The 12,655-nt window shown below is 35.5% G+C and overlaps 1 protein-coding gene across 2 annotated transcripts in view; it reads left to right on the top strand.

Moving 5' to 3' along the window:
• Window positions 1-12,655, top strand: part of LOC106870185 (glycosylphosphatidylinositol anchor attachment 1 protein) — an 83,326-nt gene that overhangs the window by 32,965 nt on the left and 37,706 nt on the right. The window contains exon 1 of one of the 2 annotated variants that reach the window (XM_052966478.1): window positions 11,614-11,828. The exons of the other annotated variant lie outside the window; for it this stretch is intronic. The gene's annotated coding sequence lies outside the window, so the exon portion shown is untranslated. Of the gene's footprint in view, window positions 1-11,613; window positions 11,829-12,655 lie in introns of those variants that run through there. 2 annotated transcript variants of the gene reach the window in all.

The raw sequence follows: 12,655 nt of genomic DNA, 5'->3' as shown, positions 1-12,655 counted from the left end.
TGTGTGTATATATATATATATATATATATATATATATATATACACACACACACACAATGTCACGAGAAATAAAACTTTATTTAATCTAGACTCCGCTTGCATTGACGTGAAGTATTCACACTTTTCCAACATAAATTCTTCACATCTGCAGCTTCATCACTGAGTTCTTTTGTGTAGCTGTCGCAGTGTGTTGTTTTGTTTTTGTTTTGTTTTTTAGGAAGGGGCACATACCATTCAAGTAAAATTGTTGTGAGATTAAAGATAGTGAATAAATTTTGTAAAAAGTTGTGAAAACACCTCCGGGGTACATAAAGGTAACAAGTGCACACTCTCTCTCTGTTCCTTGTGAGAGAGAGAGAGAGAGAGAGATAAGAACTTTCCGAAGTAATAATATGTCAGATGTATTTCATCTCGAGGGGAAAAAAGTGGGGATGGATAATAAAACCAAGAGGACTGATCGCTATTGTAAAATTTGCTAAATGAAAATTTGAAACTGCAGTAAGGAAAGCAGAATTATTGATAAAATATCTTACTAGTAATATATTAACATTCATCACACCAGAAATGTACGTGTTGAATTAGCTAGAATCATAGAGTAGCACATAAGAACCGAGAGAAAAAAATTTTAATATTTTTTTTTTCTGCTGAGTCAAAAGCAAAATACTTCGATCATATATATTAAGCTTTGAAAATTAAAAAATGAAATGCTGAATTAATATACGGTTAGAAGTGTATTTTCTTTCGATTATGGTGCATATCCATAGATAAACAAACTTTTCAATCAGTCAATTTTTCGTAAAATAATAAATGTTTCATGTTTTGTTTACATAGGATTTGTTTCTAATTTCACTGGAGCAGCTTTTTATATCATTCTTTCTTTTCTTTTTTCTTTACTGAAATACACAGAAAACGATCTACCTTTTCGCCATCATAAATTTCGTTGGTTAAAGATTAAAGAAACCGAAAAGATGGGGTTGCTAGAAAAAAGGGGAAAAAACAAATGACAAGGACCTTAGTCAGAGAAAGGCGTGTATAGTGAGAAAAGAAAAAAGGTAGCGACCGAGCTGATTACCGGTATACGGATGTGAATTTCTCTTTATAGGAATAACAGACGTTTAAAATTTTTTTCGATTTGTATTTACTTACCTATGTCTACAGCTTCTTAGAAAATTCCATCAATAACGATACACAACAAAGAATATATCCGGGAAAATATAATTCGTCTGTTAACTGTCGCACCTTCCACACAACATGGCGGTGCTCCATTGCCTCAGTTGTTGGAAGAGTACAATACAAAGGGACACAACTTCGGCTACGGGAATCATCCTTTGCAATTCTTCTTCGGATTCATTCTTAGCCGAATGTACCATGCTCATATATTTCTGGGTGTCTATTTAGCAATTCGAACCCTGCAACTCTTCATTTGAAGCCACTCATTTTTTTTTTTTTTTTACTTTTGCAACTTTTTTTTCTTCTTGTTATGGAAGAATATATTTTAAAGACTGTCGCCTTTGTTTCTCTAAGTAACTGCTGCTATCAACACCAGGACAAGATTTTAAACAAATTGATTATGGTAATATTTATGTTGGTTGTGATAAAATATTATTTGTAGGTTAAGTAGTAGTAAAATTCAAAGTGTAGTAATTTACTGTCAATAGACAAAGAGGAATGCTGTTTTCAGCCAGCTTCGGATGGTTTGATTCAGAATATACTTCAGATAATAATGCGAAAATGTTACGTTTCAATTTCTAAAACACTGATATAATCCTATCAGTCATATTGATTTCAAATTTCGGCACGAGGCCAGAAAGTTAGGGAGTGGTAGCTAGTCGATTACATCGATATAAGTGGTCAACTGGTGCTTATTTTATCAACCCCGAAAGGATGTAAGTCAACGTCGTCGAAATTTGAACTCAGAACGTAAAGATGGACGAAATGCCGCTAACTATTTTGCCCAGCATGCTAACGATTCTGCCATGCCAGCTCATCACCTTAATCCTATAAATCATATTGACCAAACTTGTAATTCAACTTTTCCTAAAATATACTGTGGTGATACGGCCAGTTGCTTTGAACAGTTTAAGGACCCAAACAAAGGGTCATGAGACTCACCCTTATTTGTAACTGTATATACTAGGAGCAATCTCAATACATTAATTAATGGTTTCAAATTTTAGCACAAGACAACAAATTTCAGAGGAGCGGCTAAGTCGATTACATTGACCCCAGTGTTAAACTACTACTTATTTTATTGACTCCCAAAAGATAAAAGGCAAAGTTGGCCCCTGCGGAATTTGAACTCAGAACGGAAAGACAGACGAAATGCTGCTAAACATTTTGCCTGGCAGTTAACGATTTCTGTCTGCTCGCCGCCTTTAATTGATTAATAAAATACATTGTTTAACTCCTTGTTACTTCTGATCCAGCCAACCTATAACCAATGGCTTTCCAGCATGATCATCTTGTCTTTTCTTATCTCATTTGTCCTTCCTTTTTTAGGCAGTAACTATAATTCGAGGAAGATTTAATTGCTATTCTCACATTGGGGCTCCCATCTGATATTACACAAAAATATAAGACACTTCTCTGTCAGCCTTAGTGAATAGATTACTATGTTTGAGTGAAATAAATGTTAACACTGCAATCATCAAAGCTAGATGATTTACATTGCCTTGAATTACTACAATGCACAAACCTACTCTTGCTTAGATAAAGTCATTTCATTTGGAAATCAGAAATGTTCACAGACATCAAGTTACTTGATCAGTTGAAGAACAGAAACTATACAAAAGTAGGGATGAAAATAAAAATGAAATACAAGGGTGTTGTAACTTATCTGTTTTAGATTGCAATTTATGATCAATTGTATTGTTTGTTATAGATTACCAATGGGCCAACCACTGGTTCACTACATTCCTGATAATGAGAATGAAAATGAAATGCCAATAGCTTGAGGTACAACAGCGATTTTGTAAGCAATGCATTGATTTTTTTTCTGCTAGCGTTTTTGTTTTTTGCCAATACACAATAGTGAAAGTATGCACACACACAATAGACTTCCATGCAGTTTCTGTTTATCACATTCCATTCAAAAGGTATTTGTCAGCCGAAATCACAGTAGAAGACATTTGCATAGGTTCTGTGCAGTGGGATCAAATGCAAAACCATGTGATTTTGAAGTAAATTTCTAAAGTCAGAGCCATGATTTATGTGCAGAGCCTTGATTAGCCTATTACATCATCTTACTATTATTAAGAATATAAATCAATTTATCCCATCTGTTTCAGCCAAAATTCCAACATTATGTCCGAAGCAATTGCATGATTTCTTTCTAGCTCATTGGTTTTCTTCTGAAATATAAAGAGCACCAAGTAAAAGTTAATGAGAAAGTTTATTGTTCAAATTGAATTTCTGCAAAAATAAAGTAAATTTGCCTGTGAAATAGGTGTTCTCTTAACTAATAAGCCAATTAGATACAAAACCTCACATGTGAATGAAAAGTGGAATTGTGTGATGATCATATCAATCTTCAGAATATTAATAACATAAGTGAAGTAAAATAGATAATGTGCAAGAAATCAAACTAGATCAGGGGTAACCTCTACTTTATGGTTCTCATGAACTATCATTTCTTTTTTCATGTTAGTTCTGTCAATGAAAGACAGCAGAAGTAATTCTTGTTAATGAAATTCACGATAGCATTTAGAACAAGTTAAATATTTCATTTACCTAAAAATTATTTTAAATCAATGTTTTTCAACCTTTTGATCCTATTCCCCACTTTGATTTTCCCCAAGAAAGCATGAACCTCATCATGAATGAAATTGATATATAGCACACACATATACACAGAGAGTCTTCAGCTAAATTTGATGATTTATATATTTTAAGGAACAGCATAATGCAGTGGTGAACAGTTAGTGGTGTTGATGAGCATAAAGATTAAAGCTGTGTTTGAGAAAAAGATAGCTGACATGGAGGACTGGAAGCCATCTGAATATTGGAAAAGAGTTAGTTGTATCATAATCATTCACACCAGGTATCAAAATGCAAATGCCAATGTCATGACTGCTATTCAATGCTTTGTGAACACTATAAAGGCTGTAAAACAAGACATGGACAGCTGCAATGGAGACTACAAAGTCATGACCAACAGGAAGAGACACAGCAGGCATTCTGACTGTCTGCCTGCCAGAATTCATCCCCACATCTTTGAACTGGGTCTCAGGCTCAATTTAGACAGTCAATCCCTGGTTGGAGAAGGTTACTACTAGAAAGCCATATGTGTGACAGCAGGATTTGGCTCCTTGCATACCTCCAGAAAGAGTCAGAAGTATTTGTCAGAGAATTTCTACAATTTCACAGCCCCAATTTCTGGCCTTCTAATTCCTTTCATTGTAATGCCATTGATTACTATGTGTGAAACATGGTTGAAAAAGACACCAACCACTCTGCCTGCAACACCAAGGCTGAGCTGGTGACCAAAATGAAATAGGTGTTTAATATCTTCCCAGGGGCACAGTGACGAATGCATGTTCCTTGTTCCAGAACTGTCTTGGGGATGTGGTTAGAGCTGAAGGTAGCTACTTTAAGTAAACTGCTACCTCCCAGCCATAATCATCATCATCATCGTTTAACGTCCGCTTTCCATGCTAGCATGGGTTATTTTTTGATTTTTAAAAAATACTTTTAGTTTTGGATGAGATATTGAGTTTTCTTTCTCTTTTATACAAACTGTCAAATTTAGCTTGAACAGTATTCAAAACAAGTGTTAATTAAACCTTTATTGCAAGTCTTATTCACTTGTTGCTTACTTTTTGCTCCATTCTGAAGTAAACCACACTTCACCAAAATATTGCCATGCCCTACTAGTGGAGTGCGCAGTACCCCTACCTTCAGAAAAACGATTCTAAGTAATTTTTGCATTTTCATCTCGTGCTGTTAATAGACATGCTGAAAAAATCTCACAAGCTCAAATTCTCTTCTAATAAATGCAATTTGAGGCAAAGGTATTGCTGTGTGGTTTTTGATTCCATTCATCGTATGGAACTTTGAGCAAGTATTTTCTTCTATTTCCGCTGGCTAAGAGTGCTTTGCAAATAAAATCTGATGGACATAAACTGTACAGAAGTCCATTGTGTGTGTGTGTGTGTGTATGTGTTTGCATGTGCAAGTATTTCCATATCTATTCATATTGACTTCATTTAAGCAACATATCCTATTCAGCAAGTTCATTGGTTTTTGTGCAAAGACCAGTGAAATAAAGTACCTTACCTAGAAAACAAGAGCTGGTGACAAGAAGGACATCTGGCTGTAGAATACTACCTCAATGAGTCCCATCCAACCCATGCCAGCATGAAAAATGTGAACATAAAACTGAAATATGGACCATTAATATTATGTGTAGGATAAGGTGAACCATTGATATACATGTAGGATAAGGTAGCATGCTGGGTAATATGCATAGCAGTTTTCACATTCTGAGTTTAAATTCCGCTGAGATCAACTTTGCCTTTCATCTTTTCCGGGTTGATATAAAATAAGCACCAATTGAGCATTGGGGTCAATGTAACTGATTTAGCCCTCCCCTGAAATTACTGGCCTTGTGCCAAAATTTCAAACCAATACAGGATACTATATTAGTTCTTCCTTTATAGAATGGATGAAGTCTCACAGGAAGTGAAACTTTGGTCATTGATTTTTATGGCATGCATGAACATTGTGCTTACATTCTTTTATCTTTTATTTGTTTTAGTCATTAGATTGTGGCCATGCTGGGGCACCGCCTTGAAGAATTTTAGTTGAACTAATTGACCCCAGTATATGTTTACTTTTAAAGCTTGGTACTTATTCTGTTGGTCTCTTTTGCCAAACCACTAAGTTACAAGAACCTAAACACACCAACACTGGTTGTCAAGCAGTGGTGTGAGACAAACAAAGACACACACTCATACACACACACACACACACACACACACATATACAACAGGCTTCTTTCAGTTTCCGTCTACCAAATCCACTCACAAGGCTTTAATCGGCCTGAGGCTATAGTAGAAGAGACTTGCCGAAGGTGCCATGTAGTGGGAGTGAACCCAGGACCATGTGGTTGGGAAGCAAACTTCTTACCATACAACCATGATCGTTGTTAAACTTTCATAGCTTACTCAAACATAAATAGGTTGTGGTGCTGACAAATGTTATTAAAAGAAGGTCTATTCTAAGAATGACACTCCAATGATTCATTTGATAGTGGAGAGCACAGTGTTTCTGGAAGCTTTAGAAAAAATGTGGGGAGAAAAGAACAATATTGGTCAATAAGAAGAGAAGTTAGACATCAGGTATATATGGCATGGAGAGAAGCTAAAAGCAAGTGGTTTTCCATAGTTATGCAATGGAAGATGTGAGGTGTTCTGGATTGCAAGACATCATCAAGGAAATGAGAAAAAGTGTGTATGGAATGATTGTGGTGAACTTTGATTTGATTTGTTTGAGCCATTTGAGAATGCATTGGGAACAGACAGAGATACAAAGGATTTTATATAGAGAGAGATTACTGAATGAGGAGAATCATAGGAAAAAGAGAGAGGGAAAGACTATCCAAAGTAGTCCCAACAGGGGAACTACCAACTGAAATGGAAAGCATGTCTCATGATATGAAGGCAAGAAAAACAGCTGGAACATAAAAGTTTGCATAGTAAATCAAGTGTTAAAGAACAGAGTAGTAGTATCATCATCAACTGCCACAAAGACAAAGGTGATGTGCTTGAAATAAGCAACTATAGAGATATCTGAACTGTTGATTCAAGTTATGAAAGTAATAGAAAGAATTATAGCACAATTATTTAGGAAGAGAATCAGCTTAGAGGAGATACAGTTTATGTTTTTGTCAGAACATGGTACCACTAATGCCTCTATCTTGTAGGAGAACAACAAGGTAAGTACTTAGTAAAGAGCAAGCCTCTACACCTGCGACATTAAGCTGAAGAAGGCTATTGACAGGGTATCTCTCTCTCTTTGCTGTCAGTTTGGTAAAAAAACTTGGAGGTAGCTGAATGGCTTGTGAGAACTATACAAGTCGTATACAAAGGTACCATCAACAAGATGAAAGACAGCAAAAATTTCATTGAGGCATTTAGCTTGCAGGTAGGTGTTCATCAAACCTCACTTCTCAACCCCCTCCTCTAACAGGAATTTTATACTAGCTATGGAAACGTTTTGTATGCTGATGGCCTACTTCTCTTAGCTGAATTTGTTGAATTAGAGAAGCAATTCCAAACATACAGCGGCCCCCTAGAGTCAAAATGGCTCAAAGTAAACCTAACAAAAAATTTTAGTTAGCAAAAAAGATTGGATTCTACTACTCTCTATCAGGTGGCCATATTCCATATGTGTATGATAGAAGTGGGGAAAGAGGACTGTACTGTGTTACAAATATAAACTACAGATGTGCAAAATATGTAATGTGATCACAGAGAGTCTGACAACGAAGAAAGATTTCCTGTGTAGCAGATGCACAGGAGTAGTTAGCAATAAGAGCACCCATGAAATAAATTCTTTCAAATACACAAGAGGCTTCCTAGTAGTAGCTTCTGTTACCTAGGTGACCTAATTTGCTGTAGAAGTAAGTGTTCTGAAAGCCAAATTCAATATAGAGTGAAATACATTCGGAGAGCTATTACTTCTGAATAGCAAAACAAAAAGAAGAGTTTCTCCCTTCAAATGAAAGTGTAATTGTAAAAGCCACTTGTACAGAATGTGATGTATGGTGTGAAACGTGGACAATGAATGTGAAAGCTGGGGAAAAAATACCTATTCTGCTGGATGTCTAATGTTAGTGAGCATGAATGACAGCACAAAAAAAAAAAAAAAAAAATGAGTATCTGAAAAACCAGATGTACTATGCAACAATGAAAACTGTGCTGATACAGACTTATGCTGCATCTGGAGGATGACTGGTAAAGAAATGTCAAGCAATCCAAATGGAAAGGAGCTTATGAAGAGGAAGAAGTAGTGAAATCTGATCTCAGAAGCATGCATTTTAGTTGGAAAATGACAAAGGACTTCAGCAACAAGTGGTGGGATACTGTACTTCAGTACAGACTCCTCCACCCCATTCAAGCATGGAAAAATAAACAAAATGATATCTGGTAAGAATTGGATTGTCAAGTAAATTCATTAGTTTCTTGCCAATGTTTTTTGAATTAACACGAAAAATATCAGTGATTTTTAATTGTTCTTTCTTCATCTACAAGTTTTGTTTATCATTTTAAAAATTTAAATAAATTTTACTTCTTTACAGACATATAACAATGGAGTGCCAAGTAGAAAAAATTGAAGATTTTCAACACCTACTTCTCTTCACTTTCAATCAAGGTTCCACTCAAGACATTTATGCTGTGTACAGAGAAGGCACTATTACTGAAAGAACTGCATAGAAATGGTTTCTATGCTTCTAAGTGGGGAAATTTGACCTCACAGTGACAATAACAACAGCAACAACAACAAAAAGAGCACTATGGTCATGAAGCCAACTACCTTAGGCAATGCCACCACTGACACCAATTTTACTGAGACAACAACCAACACCCACAACAACAACAACACTATAGAGGAAAATCCAACAAAATTTGCAGACATGCTCAAACAAAAAAAAAGAAATTTTACATTTCACAAATGAAGAACTGATAGAGACAAGATCACTTTTTACAACATCCGGGCAACATTTGATCCTGCACACACCACAAGTTAGAGAGGATGTGGAAAAAAGGACAATCATCTACAAAATTATACGAAAGAACCAAAAATTAGTAGAACAAACTACTAAAACAGATATCTAAAAATGTGCGAAAGCGATTATGAAAATAAAAGATTATATAAACTGGGGTCCCCAGTATAATACTGTACAGGTCGGCTTTCATAATCAAGAAGAGGCAAAAAACACAGTACGCAAGCCCTACAAAATGACGAACTCATCATGGTCCCATACTACATGGGACAGAGGGTGAGCAAAACCAAAATAAAAAATGACCCTCCTGAAATTGAATCGAAGTGGATTACTTCGGCGAAATGTTTTCATTTGAAAACAATAAACATCCTGGAAACCGCTGTTGTCTATAATGATAATTGGACGGGCAAATCCATCGAAATCACGATCCAGATGGATCAAGATTCCCTGGAAAAATTGCCAAATGTAATCCACCTCAAAAACGGACAAAGCCTCTATGTGGTGGCGGAGGGGAAAAAAACCGCATTGCTCCCTCTGCGACAGTCCAGACCACTTAATATCAAAGTGCGTTTTGACGCAAAAAAAGAAACAATAACAAGAACAGTTACAACCAAAACACCAAACAAATAGAAGACAACCTTTGCTACCAACACCACCAAACCCATAAGTGATCCGAGAAGTTTATAAAAAAATGGAATCTCATCAAGAACAACATACCAACAAACAAAACCAAACGACATCACCATCAGCATCAAGAAGAGAAACAACACCATCACAATTACCTCCAACACCAAAACCAACTAGGGATACAACACCACCACCAACATCAAAAGATAGACCAACACCAGTACCAAGAACACAAACACCAACAACAAATACTAACCCTAAATCCCCAACAACACACACACCACACAACACAACAATGTCTAAAAGTACACACATAGAACCTGATGCATTGCCCTTACCCCCTTGATTTTTATGAATAAAAAATATAAAATCTTTGTTGTTTACTTCCCTTGCACAATTTTTGAAATGTTAACGTTCTTCTGTTAAGACTGAATATATATTTTTTTTTCAGTCACTAAACTACAACCATGCTGGGACATAGCTTTGAAAACTTTAATCCATCAGAGCCCCAGTACTTATTTTAAGTATTGAGTTGTCTTATTCTATCAGTCTCTTTTTCCCAAACCACTAAATGATAGGAAAAAAAAAACTATTCATCAAACATTGAGAGACAAACATGCCCCCCCACACACACATACATACCTACTTATACATACATATATACATACTTCATCCTATATATATGTGTGATGAGCATTACACAGTTTTTGTCTACTAAACTCACTCTAACACATTGGTTAGCCTTGTGTTATAGTAGACAATGGTTGCCCAATGTGCTGGACAGTGAGATTGAACTTGAAACCATATAGTTACAAAGTTAACTTCTAAACCACACAGCCACACCTGCTTCTATATAATAATTTTTTTTAATGAATGTGGCTTTTATTCATTTTGGCCATAGTAAACTGCATGTTAAGACCTTTCCAGTTTGTGTTTATTAGGTAAACATTTAGTCTCTTTTATTAACTGATTTTTTAACCTTTTTTTATGAATTTAAGATTGGGAATAAAGTAGATATTTATCCTGTCATTATTTATTAGCAACTATAAAGAACTTTCATGTAGGAGAGTCTTTTGAAACAGAAACTGCTTTAGAGGAAATTTTTATTCTCTTGACATCTGTTATGAAACTTTGTGGGAGAAACTCATTGTAGTATTGAATAGAGATCATGAATGGTCAAATACAAATTTTTCATCAATTGTAGTATCCATGGGAATCAGGTGAGCTTCAGTCATAATAACAAAGATTTTCATGGACATTTTCCTTTGGTTTGGTTGACTTTCAACTTTACGTTTTCATGGGAGATAAGGCTTAATTTTGATTTCATTAGCAACCATTTTCACTTCGATTAAAAATCTTCAACCATTTTTCCCATAGCTCTTCAAGATCATTCAAAAGCACCTCTAGATTCTAGGCCTGCACATCCACTGTAGCATCTCTCGTGTAGATTATTTGATTTCTTCTGCTAATCAGTAAACAACCTTCAGTTACATTGAGAACATAAAAATGCAATGAAGAATGGCCCTCATTTCATCACACCATTGATTTCATTAATGAGTGTGAGATTGAGAGAAAGGATTTTTTTTTTTAACAGAAGTTATACTCCAACAGGATGAACTGCAACAGTCTCACACATACTTATCAGTCTGTCCATTGAGAACAGGATAAAGTATAAATGGATTCATCTGTGTGTTTCTTGAGAGTACCAGTCTCTGAGGACTGGAAGAAAGCAAATTGTAAACTGTTTTCCTTACTCTAAAAACTGTATGCCTCTCTGCAACATACTGCAAAATCTACACATAAGTTTAGTGAATGGTAAGTATATAGAGAAAACTAGTACAGTGAATGAATAGCAAGCATCTACTGTTCAGTACTTCTCTACTTGCCATAACAACCTCTAAAAAGTTTCCTAAAATGTTCAAGTACCTCCATAGTCAGGTTTGCTAATTCAGCCCATTTTCTTAAAGCATTTGACCAAGAAAAAACATCTCTTTTATACTGCAAATATCATAGCACCCTTGGCAAAAAGCAGATGGTGAATGTTGTCTGTCCCACATTGTTTGAATGCTATGTTATTTCAACTATGATTGGATAATATTTTGCAGCTCTTATTTCTTCCAAAATATGATTCCAAACAATCTGTGCAGTTACTGATTAATTTGATTTTGAAATGATATTAAAAGATTGTAAACTTGGTATCATTCTCCTTTGCTTTTGAAGCTTTTGTAGCAAGTCAGGAAAGATCTACTTTGTTGTTGTGGTTGTGGCAGACTCCAGCCAATCAGGGATGGATGTGAGTGAATACAAACAACAGATCACTGCCTTAGCAGTGAAGCGGCAGTTTCAAGTCAGTTGGAGAAATGACAGCCTTGAAGTAACATCACTTCCTTTAACATGCCACAGTTTTTGTGTTTACCACCAACTTCACACAACTCATTTGAATAATATCAGCTACAACTCTGCCCTTAAATGAGTGGTATGTTCTTGTTCCTATTAGCTTACAACTTCTTCCATATAACCCTTCTGTGTAAAAAAGTAAGTTATGAGATTTTTCCTGTCTCACATACACATGTAAATGATTTGCAGATTAATCATTGTTACTACTTGCGAGCACTCATTTTATTAAAATAAAAATTGCAATGTTTCATTCTTTATACGTGCTTATCAAAAGCACACTGGAATGGACTCTCTCATGAATACTCTTCATACATTAAATCACAGAACACTCACACTAAATTAGTGACCACACACACTAAACCAGAACTAGATCATAATGGACTAAAAACTTAATGATTTTCAAGAAGTTCCCCTTTTGAATCTTGCCAATTTACAAAGATAATCCACAAACAGTAAGTCCTCTTTTCCCACAAAGAATTACAACATCCATTATCAGTGTAAGCATATTTCACCATTTCTCAGTTTTGCTTATGATTCCTTTGAAAGACATCACATCAATCCCAGTATCACTTTCTAATCTCCTTTCGAACACACAGAATGTGAGATACAAGTCATATATAAATGTAAACCACTTTCTGCAAACAGAACTATTTTCTAGGACTGAATGCAAGCAATTTTCTGCTGATTTTGTTCTGACTTTAAGAACAGCCATTAAAAGTTTTCATCTGGTAAAATGCTTACACTCAACACATTGAACACTTAACAACAAAGAAATATGTGATGACTGGGTACTGGAACATGTCCTAGGTCAGTTGAATATTATTATCTTATGGACAGTTGTATTCACACCATTACTGAGTCTCATGAACACACACACACACACACACACACACACACACACACACA

Source organism: Octopus bimaculoides, chromosome 3 (assembly GCF_001194135.2).
Source record: "Octopus bimaculoides isolate UCB-OBI-ISO-001 chromosome 3, ASM119413v2, whole genome shotgun sequence".
In the NCBI taxonomy this organism is placed as follows: domain Eukaryota; kingdom Metazoa; phylum Mollusca; class Cephalopoda; order Octopoda; family Octopodidae; genus Octopus; species Octopus bimaculoides.
Note: the sequence above shows the minus strand (reverse complement) of the source record. Positions and strands in the feature narration are given on the sequence as shown.